This window comes from Mustela nigripes, chromosome 4 (genome assembly GCF_022355385.1).
Source record: "Mustela nigripes isolate SB6536 chromosome 4, MUSNIG.SB6536, whole genome shotgun sequence".
NCBI classification, from domain to species: Eukaryota; Metazoa; Chordata; class Mammalia; order Carnivora; family Mustelidae; genus Mustela; species Mustela nigripes.
Genome location: NC_081560.1, coordinates 69,576,390 through 69,592,999, shown reverse-complemented (window position 1 = coordinate 69,592,999; position 16,610 = coordinate 69,576,390). Strand labels below are relative to the sequence as shown.

The 16,610-nt window shown below is 35.4% G+C and overlaps 1 pseudogene; it reads left to right on the top strand.

Annotated features, from left to right (window-relative positions):
• The first annotated feature begins 11,019 nt into the window (after positions 1–11,019).
• LOC132015080 (nascent polypeptide-associated complex subunit alpha-like) lies at positions 11,020–11,662 on the top strand (annotated as a pseudogene).
• Positions 11,663–16,610: the final 4,948 nt, after the last annotated feature.

Here is a 16,610-nt window from a genome sequence, read left to right as displayed (position 1 = left end):
CATTTAAGTTGCACAGAAATTCTAACACCTGATGTTTTGGCTTCCTTTCTGACTGTGCTCAAGCATTATCCTAAAAATCTACTAGAAAATAAATCTTTTGAATACTTAATAAACTATACTTTCCAGAACAAAACAAAATAAAGAAAGAAAATGGACTATTTTCCCGCCAGATACCTCACAGGGATGTAAGAGCTCCAACTTGATCATATTTCAGGCATGCTGGCACATGATAAGATTGCTGGAGATGTCACAATGTTTTGTGCTATGGTCTCTCCATTTGTGAAATATGAGAGCATCTTCTGTTTCCCTCCAACTGACATGGAATTTACACAATACTGAACTCTATTCTTTTTGGTGAAGAAAGAGGAGATAAGGAAGAGTTGTCTATAGTTTTTACAGTAGGAACATCACAAATATCAAAATTATATACATTACAAATTAATAGCAGTTTTTTAAAAGTACCTTAAAACCTTTCTCCAGTATGTGACAATCTTTGTATATGTAAGACTTTAAAGTTACAGTAGCAAATTTAAAGTGAATTCATTTTCCCTCATGTGCTCCATCTTATAACCTCTAGGATACAGCACATTTCTGTTTCCCTGAATTGCTTTTTTTTTTTTTTTTCGTTTTCTTTTTCTTTAATTGGCCTCTCTGGATAATTCCACAGGATAAAGGAGAAAACAGTCTCTGGGATTAGTAATACTGAACAGGTGCAAATGTACCATTGAAAAGCTAGTTAAACCTCAAAGGTGGAAGCTCCAACTATAAATTAAATGAGAGACGCATAGCCTCATCAGTGCCCATATGTTGGTCAACTGGGGATGCTCTTATCAGAACAATCTTTGTAAATGTAACAAGCCTGTTTCAATGCTACCCACAGCGTGAAGCTGATTTCTATTTTGCATTGTAATAGATTATACAGCTTCAATTTTCAATGGACATGCCCTAACATATTAGGTCTCTCAGGAGACACAGCGGTGGCATTTACAAGGAGGGGCAGAGGGCTAAGCAGTATCATGCAATATTTAAAATGTTTTTCCGTGACAACCAGCAAACTGTGATTACCAAATAGGATGATTCACCACTTCCAGCTGTCAAAAATAATAGCATCTCCTATTAAAGGCTTGTTACAGAATGACCACCCAAATGTCCAGTTTCTAAAAGATACGTGTATTCACATATTGATTATAAGATAAAATATTTAACTTGTTAAATATGAGAAAAGATGTTGCTCTATAGATTTTCTTTTTATAGTGAGAACTAGGATAAGGGAGAATGTAGCATCAAGAAAACAGACTCAACACTGCATTACAAAAACGTCATGATAACACTTGCTGCTGTTATATCACCTTTGTTAGAATGATCTCCAGGTAGTCACTGAACTATGCTGTAAATTAGTTTGTCCAAGATTGAGTGGTTTCCTGGGACTCAGGACTTTCAGTGCTAAGATAAAGAAAGTCCCAAACAAACAGGGACAGGTTGGTTAACCCACTATAAACTTTTTACTTAACATCAGTGCACACTTTGATCTGAAATAATGTAGCAGTATAATTACCCAACTGACAGCTCTGCTAGGTGACTCTTCTGGTGGCATTTAAAGGAAGATAAATTAATAGTAGAGTCTCTAAGATTACCGAACTGCTGTATTTTGGCAAAAAAGTTAATTTTGTCACTGTTTTCTGAGTGTGTGTACTAAAGTTTGGGTGTCATGATCTTTGAGGTGAGTGGGAAGGCTTAGCAGTATGATTTCATATCAGACAGAAAGTAACCTTCAAGGGTATTGGGTTGGGTTTGATTAATCTCAATTTAGATTAAATTCTTGATGTAAGAGACACCTGGGTGGCTCAGTCGGTTAAGCCGCTGCCTTTGGCTCAGGTCATGATCCCAGAGTCCTGGGATCAAGTTCCACCCGCATCGTGTCCTTGCTTGGCAGGGAGCCTGCTTCTCTCTCCATCTCTGCCTGCCACTCTGCCTGCCTGTGCACTTGCTCTCTCTCTTTCTCTCTCTGACAAATAAATAAATAAATAAAATCTTAAAAAAAAATTGTTGATGTGACAATCTTTGAGTAATATAAGACCAGGCATCACAGACTTGAAAACTGTATTACGTCAGACTAGGCTATTCCAACAGGATATTCCTTTTGGAGACCATGAGACTGTCACACATTGAGTACTGAGTGTCCTGGAAGGAGTGGAAATTCCCATGGTCAGTCACCCTGCAAAGTGGCAGTGCCAGGACAGTGAATGAAATTAGAGAGGAGAAATGTGAAATCAAAATCACAGATATGTTTAGAACTCCTGGATAGAAGGTAGTAACATGTATGAGAGGAAAGCTGACCAGGAAGTAGGCAGAGAGGCACATTGTGAGCTGCCCTAAAGGAGGGTTTATGTTCTGAGTGGGACCATATTTAGCACTTTCCCAGGACATCCATTTTCTGTAATGTCCCACATTTTTAGCAAATCTTGTAAACACCTGCAGGTTGGTCCCAGGCTATGAGAAATTAAGGGAAAGAGCTATTCCTATACTTGGGATGAAAGGTTAGAGCAGTGTTTCTCAACCTCCTTTTTGTATTCATTACCAGCTCCCTAAGGGGCCTCATTAGGCATTTCTCCCCCCAATTTTATCCTTCCCCATGAAATTTTAATACCACAGATAGACCATATGTATATCTGTTTATATACTATATGCATTTCTGTGCTTTATACATTAAAAGAGCAAGATGAGTAAGGTGTTTTTAACCCCCCAGGAACCAATTTTCACCCCTGTGGATGCAGTATCACCCCCATAGAGAATGCATCGAGAAGGGATAACAGCTTGAGAGACACTGCATTCTCAGACTATCAAGAGGTAACCTGCATAGTGCAAGTAAAAACTCACTGGGCAGAGTAGAGATTAGAAAACTGATGAGACCCAAGAAGACAGCCCAGATATGTAGAGCACATAAACATTCCCAAGTAAGAGACTGGATTCTCTGCGCATGAAAAGAATGCCAGTTCTAAGTCATCATTATATGGTTATTAAAGAAGTGTGATTTCATTTTTATAGTTATAGGCTGCTAAGACTCAGGAACATTTGGTTTACAAATGTAAATAAAACATATTTTGAGAATATTGATGAAAAAGATGGGGTTTAAAATTCTTAGTGAAGATGGAATATCATAAACATTGAACTCCACATACAAAGAGGCAAGCATGATGAAATATGGACTGAACTTAAGAATTAGGATGATTACTGTGTCTGAAAACAAAGGTCAGAGTTTAAGTTATTAACTGATAGCAGTGCTGTAGAGAATCTCAATGGCTAAGGCTAGACTGGTGTTATGGTAAAGAATAACCAGAGATAATAATATAAGAATCAAAATGCACAGCAAAGATGCATCTAATATAAATTCTTTCTTCTTTCAGTCTTTTACAGTCTTTCAGTCTGGAGGCTATGTTGCCTTCTTAGCAGAAAATAACATGTTGCACAGGGGGAATGGATTTTGGTCAGGAGATCTGAGCTCTGTTTCCAGGTATGCTGCTCTAGGCCACCCTAGGTTCTTCACTCACTGGCCATGCCCTATAGTCTGTAAAGTGAAGAAGATAAAGTAGAAGGTGTCTAATATACTCTTCCATTTCCTACATTATTTGAAGATGTAAAATTATATGCTTTGCTTTCCTGTGCTTCAGATATTCGACTATTTGATGAGCAATTCAACAATCAGCCATAAAGTATTTACTAAGGATCTCTTACTTTCCACATTGTACTGAACATTGAGACAGGGAAGGATTAACACAACTCATTTGACTGACTCTCCTTTTCCTACTAATAAATCTCTTAAATTTGTGGTATAGTTAGTAATGCAAGGAGAAGTGATGCAGTGGCTTAAATTCATACCAAGATGTAAATATCAGATCCTTTCCTAAGAGGAAGATTTGCCAAAGAGAAAGGGGAGAAAGATCAGGAGACTCAGAACATTCTGACCAGGAGGCAGGACCTGTGAGTAAAGGAGCAACTCTCAGGGAAGAGAACTTTGCTGCTGCTGCTGCTGCTGATGATGATGATGCCCTTGATTTGATACATTTACATATACCCTGAGTACCCCATTAGGCTAGTGTGACATATTTGCCTTGGGTTTTATTATATTTGATGTACTACTCTGAAGATAGCCTCAAGCCCTCAGGCAACATTCCAGTGGGGGAGGGGGAAATGAATTGGCTTTAATTGGTTAAAACATGGAGTATTGAGTCTATGATTGACATGACTTTCAATAAAATAGAGTATATTCAAATTGACAACGTTTATGGTATAATATTCTCCCATATATTTCACTTCAAGCTTTTGTTTTAGTTTTTGTGTAACACTAGTGAAAGTTGTATAATTATAGTAGGAGAAAGGAGTTTGCATTCAAAACCAAAAGTACTAAATAAGTAGATAAATTATTTTTGATATGGTATTTTTATTGGTAAATATATCACTGGCCATACTTGAGTTAAAACAAACCAATAATAACCGATTTATCTTGTTTTTAATAAAAAGCAGCAAAAAAAAGTACTAACCTAGCGCTTGTATAACTCCAAAATACAACTAGAAAGAAGATACTTTTACTTCACTTTTTTGTTTGGCATGAAGTCTGCAGACCACCATTACAGCCATCTTCTATGACATCCTCGCACTGTGCACTGTGACCTCCATGCACAGTGCACAACTGCTGGCTGGTCTCTCAGTCCGTGCGCTGTGTTCATATGGCAAGGTGTGTGTCTCTTATCATTTTGTACTACCATTAGCCATGTAACTATCTATTTCCCCCATGAACTGTGAGCTCCCCAGGGGCAGCGACCATGATTATTCATCTTAGTCTTTCCTGGCACCTGGCACAACATCTGCATAATAGATACACTCAATTAGTGTTAATTGAATGGAAGTAAACTGCTTTTATTTTCAGTGGCCTTCCAATTATGTAAAGCAGTATCGTTATAATGAATACCAGAATTCTACATGTACCATAATAGCATATCTCTGCTAGAAATTTTAAAAAGATGAATTTTAATCAAATACATATTTTCTAACTTACTAAAGCAGGAGGTGTCCTTAATTTTTTCTAAATTTCTCAAGCCTTTTTTTTTATGTGAATATATATGAAAATGGGGATTCTGTCCATTCTTATTTGTTTTGTTTGGTTTTAATTAGCATTGTTAACATAGGACAAAACATGCAAATTTAGGAAACAGCTAGATGATGTATTTTTCATTTTTTTTATCCTCCCATTTGAAAGCCTGTAGATACAGCCACTTGGTGTCTAAATATTTATTTATAAAATGTCAACGGACAGAAAAAAGTGTAATTAGAAATGCTAGTGATTTTAATGAGAACTAGCTCTGAAATCTAAGATTAACTAGGCGTCAAATACTACAAATAAATACTTATTCTTCTGGACCAGTACTTATCTGGATCCAACATTAAGCACAGAGCTGTGACAAACTTTCTTGTGACATTTTTCTAAATAGTGGATAAAAAGACAAATATAATGAAGGACAAGTGTTAAAACTGTGTTAACAGAGTGTTCCCCTCCCCTTCACTTGCTCAGGTCTGTATAATTCGTTATTGGTGTAGTGTCTATAGATAGTATCATGCAAGATGGAGAAACCATGATATAGAAAGAGGAACAGTAATTATACCAGAAACCAGGTATAATTAATACAGCTAAGCATTAAAGGTATCTTTCAGCTACTTGGCTCTTAAGTTACAATATAGAGTATTAATAGAAAATGATAATTTTTCAAAGTGAAGTGTTCCCCGTTTTTTGTTTTGTTATTGTTTTTAGATCTTTCACAAAGAAACTGAAGATTAGTTTGTCAGGTATAAAAATACTATATTTTAAGGGTAGAACTTAGTAAACATATAGTGATGGTTCTTGAACTTTAGTGTACATAAGATTCACCTAAGGAGCTTATTTAAGATACAATTCTGACTTCTTAGTTTGTTTGTTTGTTTTATAAGATTATTTTAAAATTTAAATGCAGTTAATTAACATATGATGTACTATTAGCTTCAGAGGTAGGGTTCAGTGATTCATCAGTCTTATGTAATACCCAGTGTCTATTACATGATGTGCTTTCCTTAATGTCCCTCATGCAGTTCCCCACCCATGCCACCGCCCCCCTCAACAACCCTCAGTTTGTTTCCTGTGATTAAGAGTTTCTTATAGTTTGTCTCCTTCTCTGATTTTGTCTTATTTTATTTTCTCCTCCTTTCCCCTATGCTCCTGTTTTGTTTTTTAAAATTCCATATATAGTAAGATCATATGATAATTGTCTTTCTCTTATTGACTTATTTTGCTTAGCATAGCACAATCTGGTTCCATCCAGATTGTTGTAAATGACAATATTTCATTTTTTTGATGGCTGAGTTCTGTCCATTCATATGTCGGTGGACATCTGGCCTCTTTCCTAGTTTGGCTATTATTGACATTGTCACTTATAAACACTGGGGTGCAGGTGCCCCTTCATATTGATACATTTGTATCTTTGGGGTAAATACCTAATAGTGCAGTTGCTGGGTCATAGGGTAGCTTTAGGAACCTCCATACTCTTTTCCAGAGTAGCTGTACCAGCTTGCATTCCCACCAACAGTCTCTACATCCTCACCAGCATCTGTCATTTCCTGACTTGTTAATTTTAGCCATTCTGACTGGTGTGAATGGTATCTCATTGTGGTTTTGATTTGTATTTCCCTGATGGCAAGAGATGTTAAGCATTTTTCATGTGTTTATTGGCCATTTGGATGTCTATTTTGGAGAAATGTCTATTCATGTCTTCTGTCCATTTCTTGACTGGATTATCTGTTCTTTGGATGTTGAGTTTGTTAAGTTCTTGATAGCTCTTGGATACTAGCCCTTTATTAGATACTAGCAAATATCTTCTTCCATTCTTTTGTTGTCTTTTGGTTTTGTTGACTATTTCCTTTCTGTGCAAAAGCCTTTTAACTTGAAGTCCCAATAGTTCATTTTGTGCCCTTGTTTTGCTTTCCTTTGGAGATGTGTCTAGCAAGAACTGGCTGTGGCCAAGGTCACAGACTTTGCTGCCTATGTTCTCCTCTAGGATTTTGATGGATTCCTGTCTCACATTCAGGTCTTTCATACATTTTTATTCTATTTTTGTGTGTGGTATAAGACAATGGACCATTTTCATTCTTCTATATGTAACTGTCCAATTTTACCAAAATCATTTGTTGAAGAGACTGTCTTTTTTCCATTGGATATTATTTGCTGTTTTTTTGAAGATTAATTGACCATAGAGTTGAAGGTCCAGTTCTGGGCTCTTTATTCTCTTCCACTGATCCATGGATCTCTTTTTGTGCCAGTACCATACTGTTCTGATGATTACAGCTTTGTAATAGAGTTTGAATTCCAGCATTGTGATGCCATCAGTTTTGGTTTTCTTTTTCAACATTCCTGTGGGTATTCAGGGTCTTTTCTGGTTCCATATAAGTTTTAGGATTATTTGTTCCATTTCTTTGAAAAACATTGATGGTATTTTGATAGGGATTGCATTAAATGTGTAGATTACTTTAGGTAGCATAGACATTTTCAAAATATTTCTTCTTCCAATGCATGAGCACAGAATGTTTTTCCATTTCTTTGTGTCTTCTTCAGTTTCTTTCATGAGTACTTTGTAGTTTTCTGAGGTTCTTTGCCTCTTTGGTTAGGTTTATTCCTAGGTGCAATTGTAAATGGGATCAACTCCTTACTTTCTCTTTCTTCTGTTTTGCTGTTGGTGTGTAGAAATGCAACTGATTTCTTTGCATTAATTTTATATCCTGACACTTTGCTGAATTCCTGAATGAGTTCTAGTAGTTTGGGGGTGAAGTCTTTTGGGTTTTCCACATAGAGTATCATGTTATCTGTGAAGAGTGAGAGTTTGACTTCTCTTTACTGATGTGAATGCCTTTTATTTCTTCTTGTTGTCTGATTGCTGAGGCTAGGACCTCTAGTATTAAGTTGAACAGCAGTGGAGAGAGTGGGCATACCTCTGGTGTTCTAGACCTTCGGGGCGAAGCTCTTGTTTTTTTTCCCATTGAGAAAATGTTTTTTGTGGGCTTTTCGTAGATGACTTTTATGATATTGAGGTATGTACCCTCTAACCTTATGCTGTAGAGGGTTTTAATCAAGAAAGGATGGTGTACTTTGTCAGATGCTTTTTCTGTATTGATTGAGAGGATTCTATGGTTCTTTTTCTTTCTTTTATTAATGTATTATATCACATTGATTGATTTTTGGATATTAAACCAACCTTATAGCCCAGGAATAAATCCCACTTGGTCATGGTGAATAATCCTTTCAATGTACTATTGCATCATAGTGGCTAGTTGGTGAGAATTTTTGCATCCATGTTCATAGAAAAAGTTTGCTAGTTTTTCTTGCGTTTCTATTTTTTGAAATAGCTTCAGAAGAATAGGTATTCATTCTTCTTTAAATGTTGAATATAATTCCCTTGGGAAGCCATCTAGCCCTGGACTCTTGTTTGTTGGGAAATTTTCGATGACTGCTTCAGTTTCCTTGTGGTTATGGGTCTGTTCAGGTTTTCTATTTCTTCCTCTTTCAGTTTTGGTAGTTTGTACATCTCTAGGAATATGTCCATTTCTTCCAGATTGCCCAATTTGTTGGCATATAATTGCTCATAATGTTCTTATGACTGTTTGTATTTCTTTAGTGTTGGTTGTGATCTGTCCTCTTTCACTCATAATTTTATTATTTGGGACCTTTTTCTTTTCTTTTTGATAAGTCTGGTCAGGGTTTTATCAATCTTACTAATTCTTTCAAAGAACCAGCTCCTAGTTTCCTTGCTCAGTCTACTCTTATTTTGGTTTCTGCTTCACTGATTTCTGTTCTAATCATTATTAATTCTCTTCTGCTGGATTTAGGCTTTATTTGCTGTTCTTTCTCCAGCTCCTTTAGATATAAGTTTAGTTTGTATATTTGAAACCTTTCTTGTTTCATGAGAAAAGCTTATATTGCTATAAACTTTCCTCTTAGGGGACTTCCTTTGCTGCATCCCAAAGATTTTGAACAGTTGTGTTTTTGTTTCCATGAATTTATTTAAATTCTTCTGTAATTTCCTGGTTGACCCATTCATTCTTTAGTAGGATGCTTTTTAGCCTCCATGATTTGAGTTCTTTCCAAATTTCCTCCTGTGATTGAGTTCCAGTTTGGAAGTATTGTGGTCTAAAAATATGCAGGGAATGAGCCCAGTCTTTTGGTACTGGTTGAGACAAGATATGAGACCCAGTATGTGATCTCTTCTGGAGAATGTTCCAGGTACATTTGAGAAGAATGTGTATTCTGTTGGCTTAGGATAGAATGTTCTGAATATATCTATATCTATGAGGAATAGATATGGATATGGAATATATTTATGTATGAAGTCCATCCGGTCCAGTGTGTCTTTCAAAGCCCTTGTTTCCTAGTTGATCTTCTACTTAGATGATCTGTCCATTGCAGTGAATGGGGTGGTGAAGTCCCACTATTATTGTATTATTATTGATGTTTTTCTTTAATTTTGTTATCAGTTGGTTTATATAATTTGCTGCTCCCATATTAGAGGCATAAATATTTACAACTGTTAAATCTTCTTGTTTAATAGACCCTTTAATTATTATCTAGTGTCCTTCCTCATATCTTATTATAGTCTTTGGCTTAAAATCTAACTTGTCTGATAAAGATTGCTACTCCAGCTTTCTTTTGAGGTCCATTGGCATGATAAATGATTTCCCACTCCATCACTTTCAATCTAGAGGTGTCTTTAGGTCAAAAATGAGTCTTTTGCAGACAGTATATTGATGGGTCTAGCTTTTTTATACAATATGATATACCCTGTGTCTTTTGGTTGGGGCATTTAGCTCATTTACATTCAGAGTAACTATTGAAAGATGTGAATTTAGTGCCATTGTATTGTCTGTAAAGTGATTGTCACTGTATATTGTCTCTGTTCCTTTCTGGTCTATAAATAACTGTAAGCTTTAAAGCAAACTAGTTGTCTAGATGTATATAGATAAAGCTAATATATAGATATTTATATTTTAGGTGTTAGTTATTCTAGTATTATATTAGCACTCTTCATAAACATTAAAGAGCTTTAAAACTATATCCTTGCCTAGAGAGTTAGATGTCTTTATCAAATAGATAAGTTATGAGAATCACTCCCTAGAAATTACTCCCAACGTATTTACAAATCAGTTTGCATACTTCAACTTCAGCATATACTGTGGACAAATGAAGTAGTAATTAGTCCCTAAAATAGTCCTTAATGATCCCTGCCTTCTGGTGTTCACAGCCATTTATTATCCCTTTCTCTTGAGTGAGCTGGACTCACTTCTAATGAATAGAATCTAGGAGAAATGATGAGATATCATTTCTGAGATTAGGTTACAAAAAAGTTTCTGTTTTAAGTGTCCTCTCCTTCATCACTTGCTCCAGCAGAAAACAGCTCCCATGTTGGAGCTGCCCTACAGAGAGGCCCACGTGGCAAGGAACTCTGGCCAAAAGACAGTTCTTCTTTCTGAAGTTTGCTTTGGCTATTCAGGGTCTTTTGTGGTTCCATACAAATTTTAGGATAGTTTGTTCTAGTTCTCTGAAAAATATTATTGGTATTTTGATAGGGATTGCACTGACTCTGTAGATTGTTCTGAATAGTACGGATATTTTAACAATATTAATTCTTCCAATCTCTGGGCTCGGTATCAAGTCTTTCCATTTATTTGTGTCATCAGTTTCTTTCATCAGTGTCTTATATAAATGTTTGTTGTTTCAATCCACTAAGTAAATATTGGGGAAATTTGTTACACAGCAATACAAAACCAATACAATTGATATTGATATTCTGCTTACAAATTCAACGATGTAAATTTAACCTTTGAAAGAAGAAGGGTTATCATAAAAGGGAATTTATATCAAATATTCCTGCTCCTTCTGCAACAGGCGTGGGTCAGGTTCTTGCTTGCTCTCTTTCTGCTGCCATCTTGGTTCCATGTCCCCCTCACAAAATGCCTTATGAAGTCACAGAAACCGTCTCTGCTACAAAGCAGGAGTTGCCACAGCTCCAGGCTGAGACAGGGTCTGGAACTGAATCTGACAGTGATGAATCAGTGTCAGACCTTGAGGAATAGGATTCCACACAGACAGCCACAAAACCAGCGCAGCTGGCAGCAGCCACTGAAATCAGTAAAGAAGCAGTCAGTAAAGCAAAACAGAGCAGGAGTGAAAAGAAGGCATGGAAAGCTATGTCCAAACTGGGTCTTTGACAGGTTAGAGGGGTTACAAGAGTCACTATTTGGAAATCTAAGAATATCCTCTTTGTCATCACAAAACCAGATGTCTACAAGAGCCCAGCTTCAGATACCTACATAATTTTGGGGGAAGCCAAGATCGAGGATTTACCTCAGCAAACAAAACTAGCAGCTGCTGAGAAATTCAAAGTTCAAGGTGAAGCTGTCTCAAACATTCAAGAAAACACACAGACTCCATCTGTGCAAGAGTAGTGAAGAAGAAGTTGATGAAACCAGTGTAGAAGTTAAGGACATAGAATTGGTCATGTCACAGGCAAATATTTCAAGAGCAAAGGCTGTCCAAGCCCTGAAGAACAACAGTAATGATATTGTAAATGCTATTACGGAATTAACAATGTGACCATCTGAAAAGGAGGACTTTTTTTGGTGTTTCAAAAGAATAAGTGCATCTTGGTTTGAAATTTGTAATTTTTCTGTCATTAATAAAGTTATGGTTTCTTGTTGGATGAAAAAAATATTTCTGGGTGAAACCAAGGAACCCTCATGGTAATTTCATATCATTTGACATGATATAAAATTTATTATTTGCAATTGTGAAACATAAGGGTTAAACCATAATTGTCAGGTCCAGGCCCAGGGGCAGATACAGTAGATACGGAAGTTACTGCAGTAGTACTCATAAGTGGCCACAATATAAGAAAATAGGAATGCAAGCTGGTGCAACCTCTCTGGAAAACAGCATGGAGGTTCCTCGAAATGTTGAAAATAGAACTGCCCTATGACCCAGCAATTGCACTATTGCATATTTACCCTAACGATACAAACGTAGTGATCCAAAGGGGCATGTGCACCCGAATGTTTATAGCAGCAACGTCCACAATAGCCAAACTATGGAAAGAACCTAGATGTCCATCAACAGATGAATGGATCAAGAAGATGTGGTATATATACACAATGGAATACTATGCAGCCATCAAAAGAAATGAAATCTTGCCATTTGCGACAACATGGATGGAACTAGAGCGTATCATGCTTAGCGAAATAAGCAGAGAAAGACAACTATCATATGATCTCCCTGATATGAGGAAGTGGTGATGCAACATGGGGGCTTAAGTGGGTACGAGAAGAATAAATGAAAGAAAATGGGATTGGGAGGGAGACAAACCGTAAGTGACTCTTAATCTCACAAAACAAACTGAGGGTTGCTGGGGGGAGGGGGTTTGGGAGAAGAGGGTGGGATTATGGACATTGGGGAGGGTATGTGCTTTGGTGAGTGCTGTGAAGTGTGTAAACCTGGTGATTCACAGACCTGTACCCCTGGGGATAAAAATATATGTTTATAAAAAATAAAAAATTATACTTAAATAAAAAAAAGAAAAGAAAATAGTTGGTTCTAAAAATGATAAAGAATTGATAAAGAATACAGTGATTTTTTTCAGGGAGTTGATAGCCAAATTGTTTGACTTTAACAATTATGTTTTGAGATGTTGGTGATTACAGAAATTCTAAGGCCATTTGATATCAACAGAAATCCTAAGGTGATCACAAAAGAATTTGTAACAGGAAACTAGCTCACAACATTAAGAAATGCCTGATATGAAATCTTTGACAGAAATTCTTTACAGTATCTTAGAAATGGTTTTGCTGAGGGCATAGCGGAATAGGTTACTTACCTGGCCGGTTAACACACTCTTTCAAGTTGTGCCCTCTCTTCTGGGAAATTAAAATTCTGTAATGATAATTTGAACTATATGGGCTGCCATTCCAGAGAGCAAATCTGCCCTTACTTACAGGAATTTATCTTTGAGCATATCTTATTAACCTTTATACAAAGAGTCACCTGAAAGGATGATGGAGATTGACCAACAAGATCTGACTGATTTCCTCCTACAATTTCATGTTCAACCAGAGGGGCCCGTGTCAGTATTTCAACCACTATTTCATATTGGATAAGATCTTAAAAGATAATAGTCATATACTCTGGATACATGATGGATGTATCCATAATTTTACTCACTTTTAACAGAAGATGTTGTCTTGTTTGGAATGTTTGACACTGAACTACAGGGTGTTTCTTTTAGTGATTAGGACTGGAGGTTTTGGGGGTGCCTGGGTAGTTTAATAGGTAAGCATTAGACTCTTGATTTTGGCTCTGGTCATGATCTCAGGGTCATGAGATAGTTAACCTGTGTCAGGCTCTGCACTAGGCACGGAGCCTGCTTGAGATTCTCCCTCTCCCCCCTCTGCTCCTCCATCCCTTCTCTCTCAAAAAAAAAAAAAAAAAAAGTTGAGATTTTGAAGTCAATCTAGTCCAACTACCTTTCTGTGTTTCCCAGCTTTACTATTTAACCCTTTTGTGAGTTTTGGTAAGTTCTAGATCTTTTCATCTGTAAAAGGGGGTGACTAAGAACCTACCTCATGTAGTCATAAGGAATAAAATCTAAATAATGTATTTATTATAATGTTCCCAAGTAACTGCTTTATAAATTAAAATTAACATAATAAAAGTAATAATTATGGTGTCAGATCAGGTGAATACATGAATTAGTGTACTTTCCTTTTTGAGCAACTGTGAGTTGTTTTCAGAGTGCTAATGGAAAATCACTTGGAACCTTAGAACTTCATGACGTTAAAGGATTATTCAATAGAGAGAGTGATGAAAGTCACAGAATTTATTATATATACAGACAGGCTTAAAACTGAAAGTCTCTGAAAGACTTACTAGAAAACATGCTTCAGTAAAATAAAATAAGTCCAGAAGAATTAGATGCAATATGCAATAGTACATAAAGACTAGTAGGACTTATTTTCAATTTTAAAGAAGTATGTTTTTAATTGGTATATTTAATAGTATACTTAATAAGTGGATTCTTTGTCCCCTTCCGTGTAATTTGGTTCTTTCATATGGATAGGTAAGAGATTTGAGGCAGTGTAGTTTATGAAGAACAACTGAATATTGATACTTGTTTTTTTATGACATGGAAATATAAAAAGGAGAGGTAACCGGTACTCTTGACAGTTCTTGATGTGACTACCTTTAATATTTGTAACTGTTTTTTCCAGTGTTCCATGCATAATTTTAAATAACTGAGATGTATATTATATATGCAGTATAAATATAAATATAAATTTATATAAAAATTTATATACATATAAATATAAATATAAATATAAATTTCAGTTGCCACTTGGGAAAAAAAATCCAAAAACTATCAGCATGTGATGTAGGAGGGAGAGATGAAGGAAAGAAGAGGGAAATAAAAACATATTAAGTCTCCTTTTCAGAAAGACAATATGGGGAATGATGAAAAGTTTGATGTTGATTGTAAAGTACAGATTAAGTCATGTGTTTATAAAAGTTAAGAATAACTGCTAGAAAAAAAAAGAATAGCTACTAGATAGTAATATTCTAGGATATAGTTACATAAAAGAAGTTTACAAGGTGAAAGATATATATGCAATATTATGCCAATAAGTATGAAAAGAAAATGCATAGTTTACTAATTTAAATTATAAAACTGGCACAACGTAAGTAGAATACCTGATTAGACCATCATCCATTTAATATGTTGAAGTCAAAATTAGGGGCACGTGGGTCGCTCAGTTGGTAAAGTATGTGATTCTTGATCTCTGGATCATGAGTTTGAACCTCATGTTGGGCATAGATATTACTAAAAATAAAAAAAAATCAAAATTAAAAATTTCTGCTCTGGGGGTACCTGGGTGGCTCAGTGGGTTAAGCCTCTGCCTTTGGCTCAGGTCATGATCTCAGGGTCCTGGGATCAAGTCCCAAATCAGGTTCTCTGCTCATCATGGGGTCTGCTTCCCCCTCTCTCTCTGCCTGCCTTTCTGCCTACTTATAATCTCTCTCTGTGTGTCTAATAAATAAATAATAAATAAATAAAATCTTAAAAAAAACGTCTGCTTTGATCCTCAAAAGGTGCTAAGTCCTAATTCCTTTACCGGTGATGTCTACCAAACTTTCAAGGAACATGAAATTTCCAACTTATACAAACTGTTGCAGAGAATAAGAAAAGATGGAAAGCTACTAAATCAATTTTATGATTCACATAAAGCACTAGAATCATGTCTAACTAATGTTAGCAAATTGTAGCAAATTATAGGACACTCTTATATGTACAAAAATTGATAGTTCATCTAGAGACTTGCATAACCAATTTATAAAGTATAAAAAGGAAAAATATGCTGTTTTTCATAGGCACAAGAACAACAAAATAGTTGGGAATATAAAAAATTAATATTTTAAAATCCATGGAAAAATATAAAATGATACTGAAGGACCTAAAAAATGCTTTAGTATATGAAAAGATACATCTGTAGATGCATAAACAATATTTCTGACCATAGATTCTCACCATACTAATTTATGAATTCAGTTAATCCCAAATAAAATCCCAATATAATTTTTCATAGCAGTTGAAAATTTAATTGTAAAATTCATATACTATAGTAAATGCAAAATGGTAGCCAAGACAATATTTAAAAAGAAAAGACGGATCGTTTCCTATGTGATCTTAAAACCTAAAGTATAGTAATTAGAACTGTGTGGAATTGGCTAAAGAGAGACAAATACATCAGTGAAATTAAATAGATAATGCAGAGCCTGGTTCATGTATACTTGGGAAATTAGACCTTGATAGATGCAACATTTCATGTCAATGGAGAAAAGACAGATAATTCAATATATACTTTCCAGGCAATTGTGTCATCATTTAAAAAAACAATTATATTCTTCCTTATGGCAATTGTAATATTAAGTTCTGGATGAATTAAATAACTAAATATAAAAGATAACACAATAAAAATAATAGAAGAATGTATAAATGATTATGTTAACATCGCTGAAACAGGGAATATCTTGCAACAAGACATCAAAAATTGATAAGTTTGGCTGTATTAAATGTTAGGACTTCTCATTGATGAAATACATCACTAATAGAATAAAAAGATGAGGACATTCAGGCAGGAAATATTTGCAATATAATGATTTGAGGTTTTCATCAAGTGTATACAAAGAATTTCTATCAATCAGTAAAAAAAAAAAATGGCGTGCAATACAAATTAGCAAAAGAAAGGAGTGGTTTATAGAAGAGAATATATAAATGGTTAATGCAGATATGAAAACTAGTATTGTCCTCCAGGGAAGCAAATAATAAGTCCATTGCAAATTCTACCTATGTAATTAAACATTCTTATTTTTAAAAAAGCAAAAACATGTATTTGGGCTTTAGATTTGAATCTTGTCACTTACTAATGGTGTTTTCTTGGACAAATTCTTCTTTTCTTCCCTCCAAATAAATGGAACATTATAGGGTCATTTTAAAGGT